A 23,565-nucleotide genomic window follows, 5' to 3' on the forward strand; every position below is an offset into this window, starting at 1 on the left:
TGATCAGCTGCCTTCTGCACGCCTCCACTGGGGACCAAGCCAGCAACCCAGGCATTTGCCCTTGACCAGAATTGAACTCGGGACCCTTCAGTCCACAGGCTGACACTCTATCCACTGAGCCATACCAGCTAGAGCTGTCATTTTAATTTTAAAAGTATTAAGGACAAGATCATAATTAACCTTTTGCCACTGAGAGAGAGAAATTAAGTCAGGCTGTCTAGTCTAAGTCCTCAGAGAGTCCCTTCCATGGGTATAGATCAACAGGCTCTGAATTCTCTTTCCTACATGAGTCCAGATTACAAGACACCTCTTAACATCTTCTCTTACCATCATCCCATCATCACCCCCCACTCCCAAGTCACAAGTGTATTTCATCAAAAAGTCCTCTTTTCAAATAAAATAATACTAGATTAAAATTAAAATCCCATATAATAAAAGGGTAATATGCAAATTGACCCTAATGATGGAATGACCAGAACAACCACTCAACCAGTCACTATGAGGTACACTGACCACCTCTCAGTCTCTTTCCCCAGCTGGCAGGCTCTGATCACCCAATGGCGAATGGGTAACCAGAGGTGGGTGGCAGGGGACGCAGGTGGCACCAGGCTAAGGCCCCTGCCCCACCAGTCACCCCACACACCGAGGGCAACCCACCGCGGGGGAGGGGCTGGTGAGCGGGCAGAACGGCCAACCTCTCTGTTCCTACCCCTGGCCAGCAGGCTCTGATCACCCAATGGAGAACAGAGTACTGGGTGTGGGTGGCAGCGGGGGGCAGGGCCAGCTGCGGACAGCCAGGGAAGATGGCCCTGATTGCAGGTCAACCCTAGGGACCATACCCGCACATGAATTTTGTGCACCAGGCCTCTAGTGTATAAATAAATAAGCATTATAAAAAGAACAGGAAATAACAACTGACAATCTCTATAAATAAAGGTCAATGAATATTTTATAAAGGGGCAATACTGAACATCTCTGTTTTACATAATGATCTATGCTAAAATAATGTGCAAAGGCTGGCTGGAGGAGGCAAATGCCCCTTGGTTCTAAGCAAATGTATTCAGTAAAAATTTACTGATACCTGCTGCATCTAGAAGAACCCCAGCAGTGGCCACAATGACTTTGAGGAAGGAAGAGAATCCTGTGGTTTCCATTGGTCTATCTCCAATATTCATGGACAGAAATGAAGTACCATTTTTCTGTGTTGTACCTGTGTACATCTGTGCCCTTAATATAATTAATATGTAAGAGTATGTTGAGTACCTACTATGTGCTCATAATCATGGAAGAAAGCAAAGAGAGAAAAAATTAATTTAGTGAGCATCTACTGTGTGACAGAATAAGCGAGAATAATCATTATATGTGTGGGTATATGTGTTTATTGTTCCTTAAAGAAAAGAGCAGTACAGAGAATTCCAGCAGAAGTCCCTAATTCTTCCATTTTTAGACCATCATACAGGAGGGTGAGGTAGGCCATAAAAAGGCTTTTTCAAGGCCTCAGGAAAATCGCTTCTATGTCTGAGGCACCAGACCAACTCCATTTAGTCACTGAGGTGGAGAACATCATTTGGTTATTATTAAATTACTACAAAACTGCATCCACAGACTTACACCAAGTATGGTAAAGGGTCCCTGAGGCATGGGTTAGAAATGGTGTAGATTTACCCTGCAGTGGGACAGGCTAAGAAAGTAAGCTTTTTAAAATTAGGTTCTAAACCAACTGTCAGGAAGTGGGCAGAGTTGTAGGGACAAGTAGGTGTCATTCAAAAGATAGAAGAAAAGTAAGATATTTAGTTCCTAGTCATATAGGGCACTGAGGTCAAATGGACTCAGAGCCAAAGTCTTTTTACTCCCCACCCCTTTATTCAGTAAGATGGCCTTGTCCCAAGAGTGGAATAAAAGTCAGCCTTTGATTACTCTGAAACAGAGAAAATGGAAGGAATTATAGATGATAGATAGATAGATGCATGCATACATACCTGATAGATGAATAGAGATATAGATGGCAACATGTCTGTAGGCCTGCAGTTTGGGGAATTTACAGATCCCCTTTCTAATTCATTGTTGTATCTCTCAGAGCCTTCATTCATTCATTCTACTCATTTGTTGGGTGAGTTAATAAGTGAATAACTGTCACCAAGTTGAACACATAAGGATTCAAATCAGTGCCCAATTCTAGATGAGTACGGCTGGGACTCCCAATGCCCTTTGGAACAGAAGCAATGTGTTGACTCCAAATTATTACTGAAAGGGGAAAGTTCATGACTAATGACACATTCTGAGGCCCTGAGGCCTTACCCTGGGAAAAGCATCTTGCTCTTCAACCCATGGGAAAAGCCTGGATCAGCTGCCACAAAATCTCACCCTCATTACTGCCATTGCTCAACCAATATGTGTTCGAAGCCATTCAAGATGAAGAGCAGACATCCCTAGGATATGTTTTGAATTACAAGGTCACTGTCATTAGAAGAACTGACAATGCTAGGGGAGGAAAGGACTAAACTAAATAAGAACTACATTTAATTATAGTCATTTTATTTATTCATTTTGCCAAGACCACTTACTGGGTAATGATGAAGGAAAATAAAGGAGGAGGGACAACATAGCACAAATTCTCCTCTTATTTTTAATAAGTAAATAAATGAAGACATCTGATCATGGGAGCTGGAGAGACAGATGCTTTAATTAGCACATCCTGAGGTGCACACTGAGGCAGGGGAGGTCTTTTCTCATTGCAGTTGGTGTCTATTTAGAATACAATTACTACTGTTGTCTCATATGTTAAACTCTAACTTTCTGAATTGTACAAGGTGGACAAACCCCCATCTACTTTTCAGAGAAAACCCATAAGCACACCTGGCGACAGCCTCCCCCAAAGACCTGTGCTTCTGCCTCTCTGTAGTCACCTGCTCTCTGCAAGAGAAAGAAGGGGAAGTGGCTACTATGGAGATGGATAGCATCACACCCATCCCGGAGGGTATCCATGGATCACTTGTGCATCCAAAGGGACCAGTGAAAATTCAGGGCAGCCTTAAGAGAGGACCAGGATGCTAAGCCTCCTTCCTAGAAAGAGGAAGTGCCCATGTGCTGAGGGCCATGCAACAGGAGTTGTGCTTATGGCCTTATCTGGTTTATCTTTCATGCAAGCCTGTGGGGAAAGGATCACTCTCCTCATTTTATAAGAAGGAAATTTAAAGATTACACAACTGTTAAGTGCAAAGCTGGAATTCAGAACCAGTTCTCTCCATCCCCACAGCACTGCCCTGCTCAATGGAAGAAAACTGATCTCTGATCAGGTCCGACTTCAGACTCATACATATTTTATTTAGGAAGTGGTTTGGAAATACACACTTGAGTGATTCTGATTTGCTAATTGAATTTTCTGAGGTGAGAAAAATCTTAAGATTTTGGCCTCAGCAGTTCTCACAGCTCACAGTTATCCCTGACAGCTGGGGAAACAAATTCAGAAGCCTGAAAGCTACCCTAAATGCCTAAATCAGGTCAATCTGTCATATCCGTAGTTCTCTTTTCCCCACAGTTCTACAAATGCCTCTTTCCCTCTTTAAATCAGGGCTTAGTTCTCTGACTAAATGGTTGGATTGCTAGGTGCTGGAAATGGTACCCCAGGGAAGAGACAATGTCCCATTACCAGAATTACTTGAATGCAAACTAGGCTGAAGTGTGATAGAACACGGTGCAGAGGTAGTTGCATATTGGCCACGACAGCAAGACTATCCATCCCAAGCATCTCTGCAAGGACATTTCCACACACAAAGAAGGGAATAAAGGAATATCCAAGTGCCACCAGACACGCAGAGCAAAACCCCTATGTCTGGAGTGGACTGAGATTGGCAATATGGCTCTACAAAACAGGTCTACCTCTCTCAATACAGGTTGGACATGACTATTTCTAAACAATTCTGTAATGAATGATATGTGATTCTCCAGCATATCTTTTCACTTAGAACTTAGCTTTGCAGTGTTAATTAACAGAGCATCTCACACAGCTTGACACTCACGCACACATGCGAGATTCATGAGGGCTGTCCCGGGAAAATGACATTAGAACATTCTAACACATTAGTGTCAGAATCCCTTGTGATTAGACTTGAACCTTGTGATTAGAATTTGACAATCCACGTGTTAGTGTGTGGACATTTAAAATCGTTTATGTGGCTATCTGTCTCTCAGTTAGAGTATTTAGATTTGTGCCTACTGGCCTGCATTCAGACGTGCTTATCTCTAGTTACACATGGGGTATAAATAAATATTAGTAGAGGGAGTTAGGAAAATGCAGAGGCACACTGGCTGATTAGTCCATGAGAAAAGTTTTGAATTTTCTTCAGATGTCCACAGGAAGCAAAAGGAAAAGAAAAACCCCAATATCACAGATCACAAGGCATCTTCCCAGTACATTAGTCACATACCAACTAATTAGTGACCCAGGAGGGACAGAATCTCAGAGGCAGCCCATGACCCTTTCATTACATTCATTTGTGTGCATAGCAGCCCTATTTTGACCCTTTTTGTACCCGTCAGTGCCACCTGCTCCAGCCCAGAAAGTAGTTCCCTGAGTCAAGGAATCCACAACCCACTTTGTTATTCACAACCTTACCGCACATCCACACACTCTATCACTTAATAACAATGTGAGGGAACTTTGGGTCTTTTCACCATCACCCCATTCTCTACATGTTCCCCATGGCACCACAAATCCTCCATCAGGCACTTCCAGGAAGTAATCCTGCAGGGCCAGTGAGGAAAGGCAGAATCCTGGGATCTCCCATCAGGCACAGCAGAAATCCTTCCATGGGCTGAGATGAGGTGCAGAACAAGAGGGTGATGATATTTAGTGCAGCAAAAGCCAACTTCACATTCAACCAGCATCTTTCCCTTGAGTACCTCATACACTGAACATGAACTCATTTGCACTGCCAATACCCCCATGAGATAGACAGCCAAGCAGGCATCATCTTTTTTCATTTTCAAGAAAGGATGCCAAGGCACATGGAGGTGAGGTAATGTGTCCAAGGTCACATAGCTAATCAAAATTCGCTATCTTTTGATTACCTTATCAAAGTTCATACACTTTTTCCATTATTCTCTTGATTCCTTTCATTTCAGCAACAATAAGATGTAACCAGGTGTCCAGCAGAAACTTCAGTACATTACCCACATGCCTCTACATCTACCCAGTAAATGGAAAAGTTGAAGCATAGAACATGGGAGGGAGGAGGCTGCCTGTGTTAGGAGTAGAGTCCAAATTGACTCAAAGGGAAATGGGGCATCTTACAAATGCCCAGAGAGCACCTGTGGCCCATTTTCAGAGCTGAAAGTCATCTCGGACTCTATCTATCCTGAGGCAGGATTCCCTTCTCCAATCATGCATTGCCCTGTGCCATACATATTTCTGTGAGACTCTTCTGATTAGTCAGAGGGTTCCAAGAAAACACTCCAGTGGAATTTGGGACACTCCTTTATAGCCAATGGAGAGAAGATGTTACAGTGGATATTCTTCTCGAAATCCCTGTTTGGAAGAGAAGCAACTCTAAATTAATAGCTAAGTTCTGGTCTCCTTCCTCTCTCCAATAAGTCTGGCTTCCATTCCAGAGTAAAGAGAAGGTTCTCACTCTTTTTACAAGGAGGAGGATGAGCAGGTCCCCAGCAACCCTGAAATCAGAGTTTTCTAACCTTAGGGGTCCTCTCCTTGACACACCCCACTGCATGTGCAGGTCCATCTGTCCCTCACCACCACCTGTGGGGACTGGGGCCCAGAGCACTCATGTAAGAGGTTTCTCTGGTGACTGCTTTTTCCATAAGTAATTAATGTGTTTTTATCTTCCAACCCAGGCATTGTGTCTTCTGTCAGTATATATACTAACAGTAGTGTGTGTGTATATATATACATCCATATGTATTTGGGTATACATGTGGATATATACACATGTGTATACCTAATATATGTGAATATGTACACATACATATATTTATCACACATGTGCATGTACACCATATCTATGGATACACACACACACATACATTAACTTCACATGCGTATAATCACACACACATATGTATATAGTATTTAACTGTGTCAAACTAACTTGTTAGCTTGCAAGTAGGCTTCAGCCCCACCCATCACAGTTTCTGACTTGAACAATCCTAAATCTCAGTTCAGTGTTCTTTCCACTCACTGCAATGTGTTCCAAACACTCTTTCAACCCTTTCTGTACCATAAAGTGCCACCTGCTCCTGCCCAGAAACTAGATCCATAAGTTAAAGGACCCACAATCTCCTTTGTTATTCATAACCTCATCACACCCCGCACCCGTACCCCCTATTATCTAACTACAGTGTGAGGAGCCTTTGGGTCTTTTCACCATCACCCCACTCATATCCCATACTGAATCACAAATCTTCCATCCAGCACTTCCAGGAAGTAATCTGCAGGGTCAGGGAGGAAAGGCAGAATGCTGGGGTGACCCATCCTACAAAGCAGAGGCCCTTCCATGGGCTGAGGTGAGGAGAACAAGAGGATGATGACATTTAGCACAGCAGAGGAAGAAAAATATGAATAGAAATGAGAGATTGTAAGAAAGGAAGAGAAAGTTAGTCTGAGAAAGCATGAGAAATGGCATATACACAGAGAAGCTATGAAGATAGAATAGTGTGGTAGAGATAGAAAATTAGTAAGATAGATTTTTAAAGTGTGAAGTCAAACACAGTGTTACAAAAAACCCCTCCCAAAATTCTTGAGCCAGTAAATCATAAAAGCCCTCACACACTCACATTTTCCTTAGGGTCCCCCTTGAACATACTGTTTGAGAAAATCAAGGCATAGAGAGCTAAGCAGGCCTATTAGCCTGCCTTAGTCAACTGCTCAGACAAGCCTCAGGGAAGCAAACGAGCAGCTTCCAGTGCCTTCCTTTATGAGATTTATTTCCTCCCCCAATTCTTATGGAGATGCTGTCACTGGGAGCCTCTGATTTGAGGTCTCCTACAGTAAGAGGGGGAGGTTGTCACATGCAGAAAAACAACAGTGCCACTTGCCTTGCGATGTTTACAAAGGGACAGACCATGCCAGACACACCTGTGCCACTGACAGGCCCGAGAAGAGGCAGGATGGACAGCGGCAGCCTGCTGAACACTGTGTGTTTAGATGGTCAGCAAGACATTTGATGCGCATCTGAAAATTATACTTGCAAATTCATTCAAATTGACTAAGAGAAGACCACAGCTTTCCTTAGCTAAAACCACAAAACTGTAAAACAGGAGAAGCAGAAAAATATTCAGAGAGCAAAGCCTGGAACTTGGAGGAGGTTCGGAGGGTCAGCCAGGCCTTTGAGGAGCCAGTGCAGCTTCATGAGTTGGGTTTCAGGCCGAAGAAGGGAGAATAACTGCCCCCTGAGGACAGGGGGTGGCTGGCTGCAGAGCTCTCCACAAATCAATCAACTCCCAAGGGCCTTCTCTATGGAATGGGGACAGTGGTACTAATGGACTTCATGGAGCTATTGCTTGGGAAAGAATAAAAATGTTCTGAAGGTACTTGGTAAATACAAAGTGCTGTACAAATGGCAATAATAATGTCAAATTTTATTTAACATGTTCATTAAGTACTCAGAGTAGAGCAGGCAGGCTGTTAGTGAAATCTGCAGAGAGTACTAAATTGGGCACTGCTGGCAACAGTGTGGTTGGACAGGCAAACACCCAAGGGATACCACGCACAGTCAACAAACCTCCAGGATGGCAGGTCTGGTCCTTCCCTCAGCTATCAACCACCCTGCTGCAGGGACCGCCGGTGGGAGTAGCCTGGGAAAAACACACTGAGTCTTCTCCTCACCACCCTGTGCTTACCCAGGTGAAATAGGATTAAAATGAACATTGGAGAGGATATGAAAAGAGGGACATGAGAGCTGTCCTAGTGTCCACCCAAGAGGTGCCAGTGTAGTGTGTTGGGCCTGTCTCATTCCTAAGTCGTGGCAATGGCTGCTCACAGGTAGGCCATATGATGATGCAGTTACATCACTTGGTGGCCTCTCTGGGAAGTTGATGCTGCTTCTCTCAAGAGTTGGGGCTACAGGCTTGGGTTCCAAGACATCACACCCTCTCTGGGCTTCTGTCTTAATAAAAGAAAAGGGCAGGATTTTAAGCCCATATCTGGCGTTGTGCGAGCAGGAAGGCCAAGATAGTAAAAATCAGCTTTGCAAGCCCATGGCTATGCCACAAGGGCAACCCAAATAAGCCTCTGGCAGGACATAAACTCCTTACCATGTCTTACACAGCTCTTCATAACCCAGTCCTTGCTTATCTTTCTAGCCTTCCCTCTCACCACCCACAAATAACACTCCAGTCATGCTAAGCCATGGCTAGCTCCTTAATATATGTACACACTGTTCCCTCTGCTTATTCTTCTTTTCCCTCCTTGCCTGACTAAATCAGCTTTCCCACAACTGCACAGAGTACTCATCTTCTATGCACCCATGGCACCTTACACTTTTCTCATCATAGATCCTGACTCAACAATCGTTTATTGACTAACTTCTCCGAGCTAGGCACTGTAGAAAGGATATGCCATTAAAAAAGACACACAATTCCTATCTCACAAGAGAGAGTGGTTGTCAAACCTGGCTATACGTTAGAATCACATGGGAAACGTTTTAACAATATCAATGCCATTCCAATTTAATTGGTCTGGAGTGGGGCCCTGATAATGCTCAGCAATGGCAGTGTTTGGAGTTACTTTGGAAGATATATAAAATACTGATGCCTTGTGTTCCTACCCCAGGCCTATTAGATCAAAATGTCTGGGAGTGGGGCCTGGACATAGATATATAGGCATTTTTTTTAAATCTCCATGAGATTCTAGTCTATGGCCATGGTTGAGAGTCATAGAAGAATAGACATAAATACTTATCCTATCACTAAGAATGGCCTGTTTATTTACCTACATCCTTGCTTATCTATGAATTTCTTGAAAGGTAAGATATTATCTAATATATTGTTTTCAGTACTTGACATTGTACCTGGCACACAGTAGATAATCACTAAATATTTACTGAAAGAAGAAAGGGCAAACCCAATGTTATTGATTCAGCAGTATATTAGTATTCTAAGGCTGTCATATCAAAGTACTACTACTGGGTGGCTTAAAAACCAGAAATTTATTATCACAGTTCTGGAAGCTAGAAGCCCAAGATCAAGGTGTTCCAGGGTTGGTGCCATCTGAGGGTTATGAGGGAGAGTCTGTTCTATGTCTCTCTTCTAATGTCTGGTGGTTGCTGGCAATTATTGGTACCACTTGGCTTGTAGATTCATGACTGCAATTTCTGGCTTCATGCTCAGCTGGCATTCTCCTGTGTGCATGTCTGTCTCTGTTTCCAAATGTCCCCTTTCACAAGGAAACCAGTCATATCAGATTAGGACCCACCCTTCTGACCTCATCTAATCTCAATCATCTGTAAAGACCCTATTTCCAAACAAGTTCACGTTCATAGATATTTTGGGTTAGCACTTCAATATCTTTCGGGAGGACACAATTCAATCCATAACAAGTGGGAACGCTTTCTTGTGCTGGAAGAAGGAGGGGCAGGTGCACAAACTCAGTTATCTTGGTTGAGTGAGATGCTTCCTTATGCTGAATCACAGCTCCCTGTTCTAACTTGACTTCAACCGGAACTACCAGCAACTCTTTGCTAAGCAAAAAGGCATAAAGTAGGCTGACCGTTGGCAAAATGGTGAATTAGCAAACACTGTCTGCCCTCTCTCCTCCCAAGGTACCTTGCCTACATTCCAGTTCTGGATCGGTTTAAAGTATGGAGCTGTCTGCTGCATCCAAACAAGGAGGCACACATTTCTGTATAAGATAGCATATGATTTAGCCGAGACGGGTTTGGCTCAGTGGATAGAGTGTCGGCCTGCGGACTCGTGGGTCCCAGGTTCGATTCCGGTCAAGGGCATGTACCTTGGTTGCGGGCACATCCCCAGTGGGGGGTGTGCAGGAGGCAGCTGATCGATGTTTCTCTCTCATCGATGTTTCTAACTCTCTATCCCTCTCTCTTCCTCTCTGTAAAAAATCAATAAAATATATTTTTTTAAAAAAAGATAGCATATGATTTAATGTAATGCATTTCCCTCCTGGGAATATTAGGAATTTAATTAAATATTCATGGGTAAAATAAATACTAGCAACACTAAAAAAGAATAAATCCCAAGAGTATAAATGGAGGCTTTTCATCAGTAGAGGTCTAGAGAAATGGGGGAGGGCAAAAGGGAATTTCTTGGTGACACTCTTCCCTTCTGACTCACCCTCTTCATCTGAAACACACAGGACTCATTGGACTTGCCTCCTATAAGTTGTTCTAGGTCACTCTAGGAAAGAGAAAGCTCTAGAAAATATAACTTCTATTCCACATTGTATCCAGACATTATCAATGCTTAATTATCATATTCTATGAAGGAGCCCTTTATTTTTTTCCCCTAATGGGAACTCAGAACTTGACCTACACTCAACCACACAAGTTGACTCTTTCCTAGGGGTGCTCCTAGCAGCCAGAATTCTCTCAACCTGGCCCAGTGGCAGCCAGTGCTGGCTGTGGCCCTGTCCTGGGCACTGCCCCAGTGCCACTCTTTAGTAAACTCACTAACAGTTGCTTAGGCCACAGCTGCCAAGTTGGGATGGGGATATTAATGGACTCCAATTTGTGAGGAAACTTTTTTCCAATATGTTTCTGGGGATTTGAGTTTCATTAAACCAGCTCTCAACTCTTCAGTTATTCTCACCAAGGTTTTCAGCCATTCTGAAACACTGTTACTTATGACTGATAGTTGTCATGGGAGATGATAATGCAGGGGATCTAGAAGGTTCTGCACATTTTCCTCGTAGCAAGGAAAAAGTACTAGACCAGGAGCCATAAGACATGGATTCTCAGCATGGGTTGGTCACCAGCTGGGTGTCATCAGGAAAATCACTTCCCTCCTTTCATCCTCAGTGTTATCAGATGTTAAATGGGGATATTAATAGCCAGGCACTCTTCTAAGTATTTTACATGCATTAAACTGCTTAATGCTCCAAACGTCCCTATGAAGTAATACTATTATATTCTACTTTAAATAAGGCAGAAAACATGATTGGACTCCTTGGGAATGCTCTATCAAGAATATTATTTTTGATAAATAACTATCCATCATAAATTATTTTAACATGGAATGCATAACCATGTTTATAAAATGTAAATAAAGGAAAAACTAGTGCTATTCTCTTGTATTGGTATGTAATACTCAGGTTTACGCATCAAAATAAACATCCATTAAATATTCCTGTTTTTTAAAAAAAGATTGATGCACAGAGTATTAGTTTGCCTGAGTTCATACCACTAGTGACAGTGAGCTGAAATTTGAACCAGGAAATCTGGCTCCACCTTCTTTTCTCTTGAACACTATGCTATAATAATCCTATATAATAGAAGGCTAGTATGCAAATAGACCGAACATCAGAACAACTGAACAACCAACCAGTCGCTATGACATGTGCTGACCACCGGGGGGGGGGGGGGTGGAACACGGCGGGTGTTGGCCGTGGTGAAATGGTGGAGCAGGTGAGTGGGGGCACCAGACCAAGGCGGGGCACCAGTCAATGTCATTGGGGTGAGCCTTTGGTGTTTACTGAAAATTCTTTGCTCCTATGCACTGTGGTCCCACCTGGTGCTTGCACCTGCTGCCGGTGCCAGCCCTGCTCACACCTGCTGCTGGTGCTGGAGCTGCCACTCGCACTCACTGCCAGCGCCAGCCCTGCTCGCCCCCACCCCACTCACACCTGCAGCCAGTGCAAGAGCTGCCACTCACACCCACTGCTGGCACTGGCCCCAATCGCTCTGCACCATCAGCGGGTGTGAGTGGGGCCGGTACCTTCAGCATGTGGGAGCGGCGGTGGTGGGGCTATGGGCAGACAGGGAACCAGGGGGCTGCAGCAGGAGGGGCCTGGCAGGGACGCAGAGGATGAGCCGAGGCCCGCCCCTGTGCCTACTACAGTCTCGCAGCCCACAGTTCCTTTCAACGTGCACCAATTCGTGCACTGGGCCCCTAGTGGCATCATAATAACAGTAACCACATCACCAGAAATAGTAAAGATTAAATGAGACAATGCTCCTGTGAACTTGGCAAAGTATTAAATAAACGTTGATTTTTTAAAATTATATCATGGAGTAGGATTTCAATCATTGTTGGGCAGGTGGGAACTGTCTGGAAGTCTCTTCCTGAGGATGCAGCCCACGGTTTGCTAGACACCACTGTTTCCCCAAATTGATGGAGAAATGTGAAAAGGACAATACCGCCTGAGTTTAGAGAAAAATGTCCAGTTGAGCTAATGCACAACCCCATTCTGATGCCTGCAAGATAAAGGTGGTCTTAAGAACAGCTGGAGAGAGTGGTGAGACTTTCTAATTGAAAAACAGCTCCCCTATCTAGATGCGACCCTGCATAACATGCTGCCATCTTGGCTTAAGGATTGCCTTCTACTTGCCCAGGAGGGATTCTCAAAATGCAAATGCCCACCAGGAGAAGATTGAGTCCCATCTGCCGAGTGTAAGTTCATTCGTCCTGACCTTTTGTAGGAGAATCACGTATGTGAGCTCTGGATATCTACATGGGAAGAGAATACGAAAAGCCGGAGAAAAACATCCTAAATGTTGTATGTGTCACAACTTGGCTATGGGCCATTTGGGTTTGAAGGGCATTGATTTTGTTTCTTATTTCAATCTGTACTGGGAGACAGCACAGGCGGGACACAGACGGAACTAAGTTTACAGAGCGCAGACCAAACATCAGGCGGGTGGAGTGTAACTTCTCCAGTATTGCTCCCTTTTATTCTCACAATAATATTGAAATGTAGATATTCTCAACACCAATACCCACTGCCAGTTTTTTTTCCTTCTTTTAATGGGTAAAGAAATGTCAGAGATATCAGTAATTTGCTAGGGTCCCATAAGTTGTAATCAATACATCCAAACTATAACTCAGACATGACCAATTCTAAAGTGTGTTTTTTGTGCCGCCCACACGGCATGCACAAGCCACTTGACCTCACACAGCCTCAGGCCCCCTCTGCGGCCTGGTGGGAGACATAACCAGAGAGAGGTCATACAGAGCAGCTGATGAAAGAGTCCACAAGCCCATCCCCATCCTTCCCCCTCTGCCCTCACTGCTCATTCAGATGCAAAGCTCCAGGACTTGAAAGAAGCAGCAGTAGGTAAGCAAATGCCCAGAAAAGACACACACACACACACACACACACACACACACACACACACACACACACACTTACACACACTCCACATCAAGCACCATCATTGGAAGCATGGACTCCGCTGCCAGCCAGGCTCCTATGAGGCTGAGAGGAAAATTATTTACAGCAAGGTCTGGCCTCTTGCGCCACTGTGTAATTCAAGGCAATTGCACTTCCAAATAGATCTTTTTGGAGAAAATCAACAGTGGCTTTGCTTTCAATCTACTGGAAAATGAAGTCCTGTGAATGTGTTACATAAGTCCACAGCAGGCGGAGTGAGGAGTGCAGGAGCCCACAGCTCTGCCAAGAGGGTGAGGCCCTGGTCCTCCATGCCTCCAGGGGCCCCAGCTTACTCTGCCCTAAGCTTTGGCTTTGTGGATTCGACCAGGGCTCCAGGGAGAGAGCAAGGTGGGTGTAAAGCCCACCAAAATGATCAACTGAGGTTTCAGGGGAGAAATAGAACCAGAGAGGAGAGAGGATCAGAGAATAGTCCCTGCCCTACCCAACCTCAGTCTAATCTAATACAATATGGTAACAGCCACCACACACACCACACAAACACACACACAATACCTATGCCAAAATCCTTTCCTCTTTTTTCTACTCTTTAATGTTTATTTTTCATTATAAAGTAAAAAAAAAAATCGCATAAAGAAGTTTTTGAAAGTACAGAAACACAGAAAGATGAAAATAGATGGCCCACAACCCCATCACACAAACACAATCATTGTTAACATTTTGATGGATGTCCTTTTAGCCTTTGTTTTTATCCATTTTGAACTTTAACAAATGATTCCTGATGGGCTTCTCAGAATGCCTCAGGCATTGGGGCCTCCTGTCAGAATGTTGACTGGTGCACACTCAAGAGTTTTAAGAGGCTAGATAGTAAACTGATGGGCTGGATAGATAACCAATGGTTTGTTAAATTATGGAGAGGACTCTTTAGTGGAATAAAAAGAGCACTAATCTGAGAATCAGGAGATATTCATTTCAGCCCCATTTTTAACGTTATTGACTATAGGGCCTTGGGTACATCATATACCCTTCCGTTTTGGGGTCTTAATTGCATCATCTGTAGTTAAAAACAAAATGGTAGAATGCTTTAGAAGCCTGATGAATGAGTTCTTGTACTTCTTACATTTCCTGAGAAAAGCCCTTACCCTCCCTGTATAAGAGTATTTTCATCTATACAATGGGGGTATTAATACCTGTGCTCCAACATGTTTCACAGCTGTTGGGAGGGTCAAGTTAAATGGGGCTTGCAAAATGACTCATAACTCTAAAGATTTTTACAAATGAAAGCTATCATTATGATATTTTAAAATAGAGAAAAATACCAGTGCCACATATCTTGTGAAGATACAAGGAGATGATAAATGTGATAGTACTATAAAAAAAAAAAAAACACCATATAGGAGTGAGAAGAGGTGATCCAGGGAAGAAAAGAAAGAGGAGTGATAATCCTGAAAGTCTGACAAGAAATCTGGGATAATGGATTGAGTGCTGAAGGAGCAAGGGAATAAAAAGAAAGTTATTTTTTCTCCCTTCATCCCCTTCGTCCAAAAACGCACTGACTACTTACCCTCTAAAACTTCAGATGGGAGACCCAAAAGCAGCGGTTGTGACTCGAGTTTAGTTCTGTACCTTAGTGGGAGTTTAGAGGAAGCTGAGGCATTTGTATCCCGGTTCAGGCAGAACCTTTCCAAAGGTGAAGTACGATAGGAAGTACTCACCACCCTACAGACTGGGGTCAGTTTCATCCTTTTACATGGTGAAGCAGCAGAGTGGATAGAGATAGAGGAGGGGGTAAGGAGGCGGCATTGAACCACATTACATGCAGAGGAGAGCTACCCAGCAGAAATGTGGGGGGAATCCCCCAGAGCAAAGCTGCTAGACCATGGAATTAGTTACAGCCCGCCACCTTCTGGTGGACCTATGTATTGCACAATTTCCTGGGTCCGTGAATTCTAACTCTTGTCCCTGTTTAGAGTTTATAAGGTATCTTTTTCCAAGTTAATATTCTGGTTCCATAGCATTTCCAAGAATAATATCAGGCCAGGAAAATTGTTAAAATTATGAAATAATTGTGTCTTTATCAGCTCTCACTTTCTTCTTCAAGTTGTTCTCTCCAGCTTTTCCCTCCCACCCCCATTTAGTCACCCAAACCCAATGCCCTTAATTCATATATATGTCCTCATAACCTATGGGATCACCTTCCCCAACAATATTTTTTCTTAAAAATACTTAATGAAATGGGCATTGATAACATCCATCCTACACATTCATTCAAATGGGTATTAGACATCTACTATGTACAAGATATAATCCCATTGTCTAGGATCTCATATCTTTTGATGAAAGTAAAAATGTACCAAAATAACTACACAGTGCAAGGAAACAATCAGGTGAATATTACAGATAATAGATTCTCTGAGAACTCTGGAAAGGAAAAATATCACTTGTGGCTGGGGTGGTAAAGAAAGGTGTTTTTTACCTTACATTCAAAGATTTTAACAGGAGGAGATGGAGGAGGATATGTATCTGGTTAAAGCCATAGAACAGCAGGAAAACACAGGTAAAAGCAAGACCATTTTTATTCCTGATCATGGAATATTTTGACCAGAGCATGTCATAGAATAATGGCAACTAATGTTTATCTGATTTTATAAAGCCTCTTTTACTATTTATCCCATTTTACAGATGGAGAAACCAAGTCTAGAAGAGGTTAAATTACTTGCTTTAGGAAGATTCTGTACTAGAGAAATAACTTAGACCCAAGGATTCTACCTCCAAATCCCAGGCCACAGCAAATCTGATTAACTCAAAAAGGGAGTTTGCAACCATTCTGAAAAGGGCATGGAATAACAGGCTAAAATATCAGAGTAATGGTCAGATTTCAGGCCCCATGACAGTAGAATAGAGCTCCCCTTTGGGGTCTGTGGAGGTGAGCAGATGTTATCTTTTTTGTCTTTTCTCCTTCTAGACAGGGGCTCACTCTTCACTGGTCATTCATTATCTTTATTCTTAAAGACACACCCTGAGCTCTACAACCATACAGGAGATTACAAGTAACATAGAAGAGTTATCCCTCCCCCAACCCCCAAATTGTTTGATTTTTATCGGTTTGTTTGATTTTCTGTTCATTGCATTATATGTTATTAGGCCTTAGGGTGCCTCAGTGAATTAAAACGATACAGTCAAAATGTATGATTAAAAGACTGAGCAGCAATTATAACGGTATGATCATATCGTGCATTCATATCCCACTTTAGCATCTGTCATCTCATTTACTCACACAAAATCAGCAGCACTCTGAAACAGGAATGACAGAATGTTGCAATCCAATTTTACTGATGGGAACATTGAAACAGAGAGGTTCGGCAATTTGCCTTGAGCCACACAGAAAGTTATTGCAACTTTAACCAGATCTCTTAACTCCCAAGCCAGCCTTCTTTTCACAGTTAGTCCGTCTCTCAGCTCAGGCAGGCTGTGGAGATGAGAGGGACCATGTTGTACCATCTGCTTCCACCTCCCTGGAGCTCTCAGTTCAGCACCATGGACAGAGATACCCAAGCCCAAGGCCACTCTTTAATGGCATACAAGTTTCCAAAGTCAAGCTCACAAACTGGATTCTGGAATACTGAACCACGTCATGCACCACAGAAAGGCTGTACGGCTGCCTAGAGTTGATGGCAATAATAATCACTGAGAAACAAGTCAGAAACTGGGACAGGCATGCTCACTGGCCTGATCCAGGCTGAGGTAAATGCAACCTTTAGGCAGAACATCTATTCATTCTTCACCAGGTAAAGCCTGGAATTAATTAATGATCAGTCATACTTATTCTGGTATCCAAGTGCTGGACTTTCTCCAATTAACCAACTTTGTTTCCTCCTTTTATGTCCCAAAATATTGTAAAAACAAACAAACAAACAAAAAAACACCAAGCTATCAATCGTGAAAATAACAGCAACATCAACTAATGTCTACTGCATTCTTCCTTTATCTCGGGGCTTGGGCTATGCACCTAAATCTCTGTCATCATTTTACCCTTTTAGTGGCAAGTATGTAATATATCTGAGATAGGGATACTGTAAGGAAACTATTTGGGGGAATGGTGATGCTATGTTGAAAAGAACACTGAATCTGTAGTTACACATGCTTCTTTAAGCCCTAGATCTGCCTCTCACCCACTGTGTGATCTTGGACATTTATTGAACTTCCCTGAGCCTCAATCTATATGTAAAACTAGAGAATAACACTTTCCTCCTAGGGTTGTTGAGGAGACTAGAAAATGGATTCTTTTTAATGTAATCTACAGCAACTCTAAATGGGGATACTACCATTACCAACATCATCAAGCTATTGTGAGAATTAAATAATATATGTGAGTATAGAACCTGGTGTATATTAGGGGCCCAATAAATATTAGTTTACTTCTTCTTCCATTAAAGGGGGGAGATGAAATGACCATACCTTTTTTTCTATTTAAGCTCTAACTCTGATTTGGTTAGAATCTGAATATTTTCTTTTCTCTCTTCAAGTACTTAGCTTCTCCTTTGCAAAAAGGACATCTTGTTTTCTAGAGCATAATATGACAGAATTACTCATTGTTCCTGGATAAAAGTATGGTTTACAATGGAATTCTAACAATAGAATTAATTATGTATGGGTAAGAGGGAGACAATAAATAATGGACTAAGTACCTACTATGTACCAGGAAATTTAAGCAAATTATTTCACATAAGCCTTATAACACCTCTGGAAGGAGGGCATTTGTTACTATCCCATTTTACAGATGTGAAATGCAAGGTTAAATAACTTAAACGAAGATCAGTATTAAGTAGCAGAGTTGAGATGTGAACCTATGTCTGTCAGATTCCAAGCCCACTTTCTTTTCCATTTATGCCCCGTTTAAGGAGAAAAGCCATCCACTGAAACTCTTAAGGAGAGAGTGTGCAAACATAAACCATGCTCAGTTATGTGGACCTTCCCTGGCCCTCCTGGACTAGAGATTGATTTTTCTTTCCTTCAGTGGGATTTTAGATGATCAGGTGATGGATTTATGCCAGTAACCACCAGAGGGGGATAACAGCTGGCAGCACGCAGAATGCATGTGCTAGCATGCGTGAAAACACACACACACGCTTTCCCCAGCAGCCTACCCACACAATAACAGGATTAACATTAACAAGAGATCTCTTTGTAAACAAAGACCCTTGAAGGCACAAGGCTTCCTCCCAGCCTCTCCACCACTACCAGAGCCTCTGAGTCTGAGCATACCTGAGAGAAAAAGGAAATGCAGACCTCCCTACCTCAGACAAAGGATATCCCTGCCTTGGAAAGAATAAAAAACAGATTGGATCCTCTGGTCTTATATTCAAAGAACATGGTGTAGACCATTTGAAAAACAGATCTGGTGCCCTAACCGGTTTGGCTCAGTGGATAGAGCATCAGCCTGTGGACTGAAAGGTCCCAGGTTCGATTCTGGTCAAGAGCATGTACCTTGGTTGCAGGCACATCCCCAGTAGGGGGTGTGCAGGAGGCAGCTGATCGATGTTTCTCTCTCATCGATGTTTCTAATTCTCTATCCCTCTCCCTTCCTCTCTGTAAAAAAAAATCAATAAAACATATATTTTTTTAAAAAACACAACAGATTTGGAACCAGGTGACAGGCTCTGAAGTCTTGGCTCCACCACACCAGGTACATGGTATGCCCAAGTCCCTTTTATACACACCTCCTCACAAGTAAAGGGGATCCCAACCCCCACCTGGCAGGTGAAGACAGAATGAAATGAGGTGAAACAAAGTCCTCTGCAAACTGGAGAGCTTATACAAATGCCAGCTGCCCTTAGTGGTATGGTAATTGTGATTATTTACTCAGCGTGGAGGCTCCATCTATGGAAGGCCCTGTTCCAAATCACATGAGACCTGGTGCAGGAAGAGCAGGGCTCGGAGCGTGTGTAATGGAAGCAGAAGGATAATAAACAACTGTCTGGAGGGGAAGGTCCCGATCTCGCAATGGATATTTTTGTGTTCTTCCTGCTTCTTCCCATCTTAGAAGAGGCCCACCTGCATATGAATTTCCTAGGGCTGCTGTGACAAAGAACCACACACTAGGAGGCTTGAAACAACCGAAGTGTATTCTCTCACAGTTCCAGAGCCAGAAGTCCAAAAACACAGTGCTGGCAGGGCCACCCACTCCAGACAGTCAGGGAGAATCCTCCCCTGCCTCTGGCATCTCCCTGTGACTGTCAGACTCTGATTCCTTGGCCTGTGATCATCTCACTGTGATCTCTGCCTTTATCTACATATTGCCTTCTCCTATTCTGCCTGTCAATCTCCCCTGGGTGTTCCTATAAGGACCCTTGTCACTGGATGTAGAATCCACCTAAAGAGTCCAAGATGACCTCTTCATCTCTAGATCCTTAACTTAATTACCTCTGCAATGACCTTGTTCCCCAATAAGGCAACATCCATAGGTTCAAGCAATTAGGACATGCCATATCCTTTATTGGGAGGGGGTGGGACACCATTCAACTCACTACAAAGTGAAGGCAGAATAAACTTCAGAGGCACACCATGTGTGCTGTGTGATGCTGTGTTGTGGGACACCCAGAATGAGATGCTAGCCCTGACCCAAAGAGGGAGAAGTGTGAGATCTGAATAATTTGAAGGTCAGCAAGTGAGGTTAATTCTGCCTGGGGAGGACAATGAGAAGGCTCCCCGGAGGGGGTGACATTTGAACCGAGCATTGAAGGATGGGTTTTAATAAGAAAAGAAAATTAAGGGAAGGAATTCTGGTGGAGGAAACAGCAAAAGCAAAGCTGCAGCGGTTGAAAAGGGGTACTTGGGGTAATAAAATAGGAAGGAAAAAGAAGGATGAGATGAAGGAGGAGGGAGGCTGAAGACAGGGGGAATCTCACCTAGGGTCCCAGGTGAAGCAGAGAGAAAGCTAGAAATTGACTGTGGTAAAGGGGCCGATTCCATTCCACTGCCCCCTCTGAAGTGCTCTGCTGTTTCCATGTAGGGCCCACACACCCCTGCTCCCTGCTCCAGTGGTCTGAAAGAATGACTATGCCTATCCAAACTATGCCTAAAACGGAAGCCCTCCCCTGGGTCATTCTGCCCCTGACTGTAATGCAAACAGGTCCTGAAAGAAGCACAGCCTCCAGAAAGGGAGCTGGCTGACTGAGGACAGACAGACAGACTGTCAAGGATGCAATGCCACAGCAGCAATCGCAGCAACCCCATCCTGTACTCTGTGCCTCGGGACACAGACAGTTGGATCCAGTTAATTGAAATAGAAGCTCCAGGCAAAAGGATTTATCCAAACACCAAGAAAATAGCCAGAGGATGCTAATAACATGCAAATAGAGAAGATGAGCGCCCTCTAAGACAATCATTCAAATTGGGCAGCCCAGGTGCAGACAGAGCTCACTCTAGCACACCCCCTACCCTAACCCCTTCCTCACCTCCTCCTGGCTCTCTCCTCCTTCCCAAGGCACCAGGACAGTCCAGATTTGCTCTAACAAAAGCAGCCGCAGCCCCAGGGAGCCTTCGGGAGGAACACAGATGATTTCACCTCTTTACCCTACAATGAGGAAAGCGGACTTCAGCCTTCCCCAGAGAGGATCCCAGAGCTTTATCTTGAGTTGCACGACCTCTAGGACCCTCTGCACCAGTAAGATAAACCCCTATGCCTAAGGGGAAACCTACTTATCTCCCAACAAAGCATCTCTGCAAATTACTTTTTTTTAATGCTTCTCAGGGAAGGGTATACACTCTTTTAAAAAGCTAATAGCTACAATAACAGTAATAATAATTCTCAACAGCAGCCTGGCCAGGGCCTTGGGGAAGGAGGCCTGGAGGCTTCCGGGTGGGGTTGTGCTGGGGCTGTGGGTGACTCATGAGACTGGCAGGCAGGAGGGTCCCCAGAAACCCTGTCTGGTTGGAGAGATACAGCCGCCACCTCTCTTCATCCAGAATAAACAAATGATTAACTGTCTCATTAGCAACTGTGCAGGAAGACACACAACTCACGTCCCGGCAGGTGGTGCAGCCAAGAGATTTATATTATTTAACAATAAAAGCAAAATAAATGTGGCCTTCCTTCCACTGCCTGTGCGCATTGGCCCTTCTGCTGGAGCAGGGCAGTGGCACCGGGCCAGGACAGGAGGGAGCTGAAAGGAGGGAGCAGGTGCTGGCATTTCAAGATTGGGGTTAGGATGGGAGTGCGGGTATGGGGTGTTGGAATGGAAGCAGGGAGAGAAGGAATGAGATGGCTCAGAAATGCAATACAATTTACTCCACAACTGTGTAAGGGCATTGACTTCTTGAGAAAGAGAACAGAACTTGAAATCAAGAGATTCCCATTCTAGCTCTGATCCTACCCCGGTGTGTGACAAGTTGGGCAAATTCTGCCTTGCTTTTCACGCCTGTAAAATGGGAAGAAGGTGTTGTTTTTTTAATTCTCACCCAAGTATATATGTTTTTATAGACTTTAGAGAGAAAGGAAAGGAGAGAGAGAGAGATAAAAAACATTGATGTGAGAGTGAAACATTGATTGGTTGCCTCCTGTACACACCATGATAAGGGATCTGGCCCACAACCTTTTAGTGTATGAGATTAGGGTCCAACCACCTGAGCCACACCAGTCAGGGTAAGAAGGTGCTTTTTAAAATTACTATGTGAATGCAGGTCAGCATTATCACTGCCTTTTTATCACAGTGTTGCTGTTAAGGGATCACACTGAACTCAGACTTCCTGGGGTCAAATCCCAGTTCCACTACTTACTAGCTATGTGACCACAGGCAATTAACTTCTCTCTGTGGGCCAATTGCATTTACCTCTTAGATTCAGAAAGTAAATTCCTAAAGAACACTAGACAACGCCTAGCTCAGAGGAGTAGGCATTCAAAGTGCTGAAGACACTTTGTTTATCCTTTTTCCTTACCAATGCCCTCATTTTTAACAAACTAGATTACACTTCCAATAATTCCAGTTATGAATTCTTGCTCCCACCTCTAAGCATTTCTCTACTTGCCCTCCTATCTCCCCAAAGTAAGTACCCCAATGTTTTCTAAGATACAATCTCCTCTTCCCTCCTCTGGAATTTTGATCCAAAAAAACATCTCTTCTTTTTTATGCCTTCAGATCCTTCTCCAGGTCTCCTCTTCCTACAAATGTGATTGAGCCTCACTCATCCTGCAAATAACTCTCTGCCAACCATGTCTCACTTCAAGCCAGCAGCCTCTCTCCCCTTTCCCTCTGAAGAAGAGTAACTGATCTTCCTTTCTTTCATTCACCCCCTGGGCTCTCATTCCCCATCACTCTACTGGTGGCAAAAGGCACCAAACACATCCAGCTTGTCAGGTCTGTCCTTGGACCTCTCTCCAGGCTTTGGTTTGAGCTTGTGATTGTGCGTGGCATTGCTGACAACCCCCTGGCTGAACTCCTGCCTTCTCTTGCCCTCCTGAATGCTGCTATACTGTTGTCCCCTCCCTCTTCTCAATGTTCCCTCTGCCTCTTTCACTAGTTCCTCATCCTGGCCCTGAAACCTTGTCCCCCAGGGGATGGGCCTTGGTAGCCTTCTCTTCTACCATATTCTACATGCTCCAAGGGCCCTCAGGATGGTCACACCTGAAGATGTGCTAAGGCTAAGGGCTTGGGGCAGTATTGTTTGGCTGACAAAGTATTTCCAAAGGCCGTGTATTGGGCAGGTATTAGACTGGCTGTATATAAATGCAGCTTAACACCTGTTGTCTTACACCAGGCCACTTCAGACATTATGTCATCACCCACCTTGGTAGATATTTGAGCGGGCGACTGGGTTTGTGTGGGACAGTCTCACCAGCCACATGTCGTCAGTGACTACTGGACCAGAAGTCCAGATTTAGAACATTTCCACCATTATATAAAGTCCCAGTGGATAGCCCTGCTCCAGAGGCAGATTGCTGGAATACAATCATGACTCTGCCAGTTCTTTGGAGTGATAACTTGCCTCCCTATGTCTCAGTCACCTCATCTGTAAAACAAGGATAACAATAGTACCCACCTCATATGGCTGCTTTGAGGAAAATTAGTTAATATAATTAATGTACTTAGAAAATAACTAATGCACCCAGGTCTACAGTCGGTAATATATAAGTGTGTATATTTACTATGATGGGGGCACTAGTATCATTACTAATATGATCATTTATACTTGGGCCACATGGCACAACAAGCATTAACATTTAGACCTTTGTATCCTCCCTATACCCAAGATGTCCATCTCTTCTTTAC

The 23,565-nt window shown here is 43.7% G+C and overlaps 1 protein-coding gene across 4 annotated transcripts in view; it reads right to left on the reverse strand.

Moving 5' to 3' along the window:
• NRXN3 (neurexin 3) overlaps positions 1-23,565 on the reverse strand; it is a 1,497,182-nt gene that overhangs the window by 1,313,203 nt on the left and 160,414 nt on the right. The gene's annotated exons all lie outside the window — the stretch shown is intronic.

This window comes from Eptesicus fuscus, chromosome 5 (assembly GCF_027574615.1).
Source record: "Eptesicus fuscus isolate TK198812 chromosome 5, DD_ASM_mEF_20220401, whole genome shotgun sequence".
Classification (NCBI taxonomy): domain Eukaryota; kingdom Metazoa; phylum Chordata; class Mammalia; order Chiroptera; family Vespertilionidae; genus Eptesicus; species Eptesicus fuscus.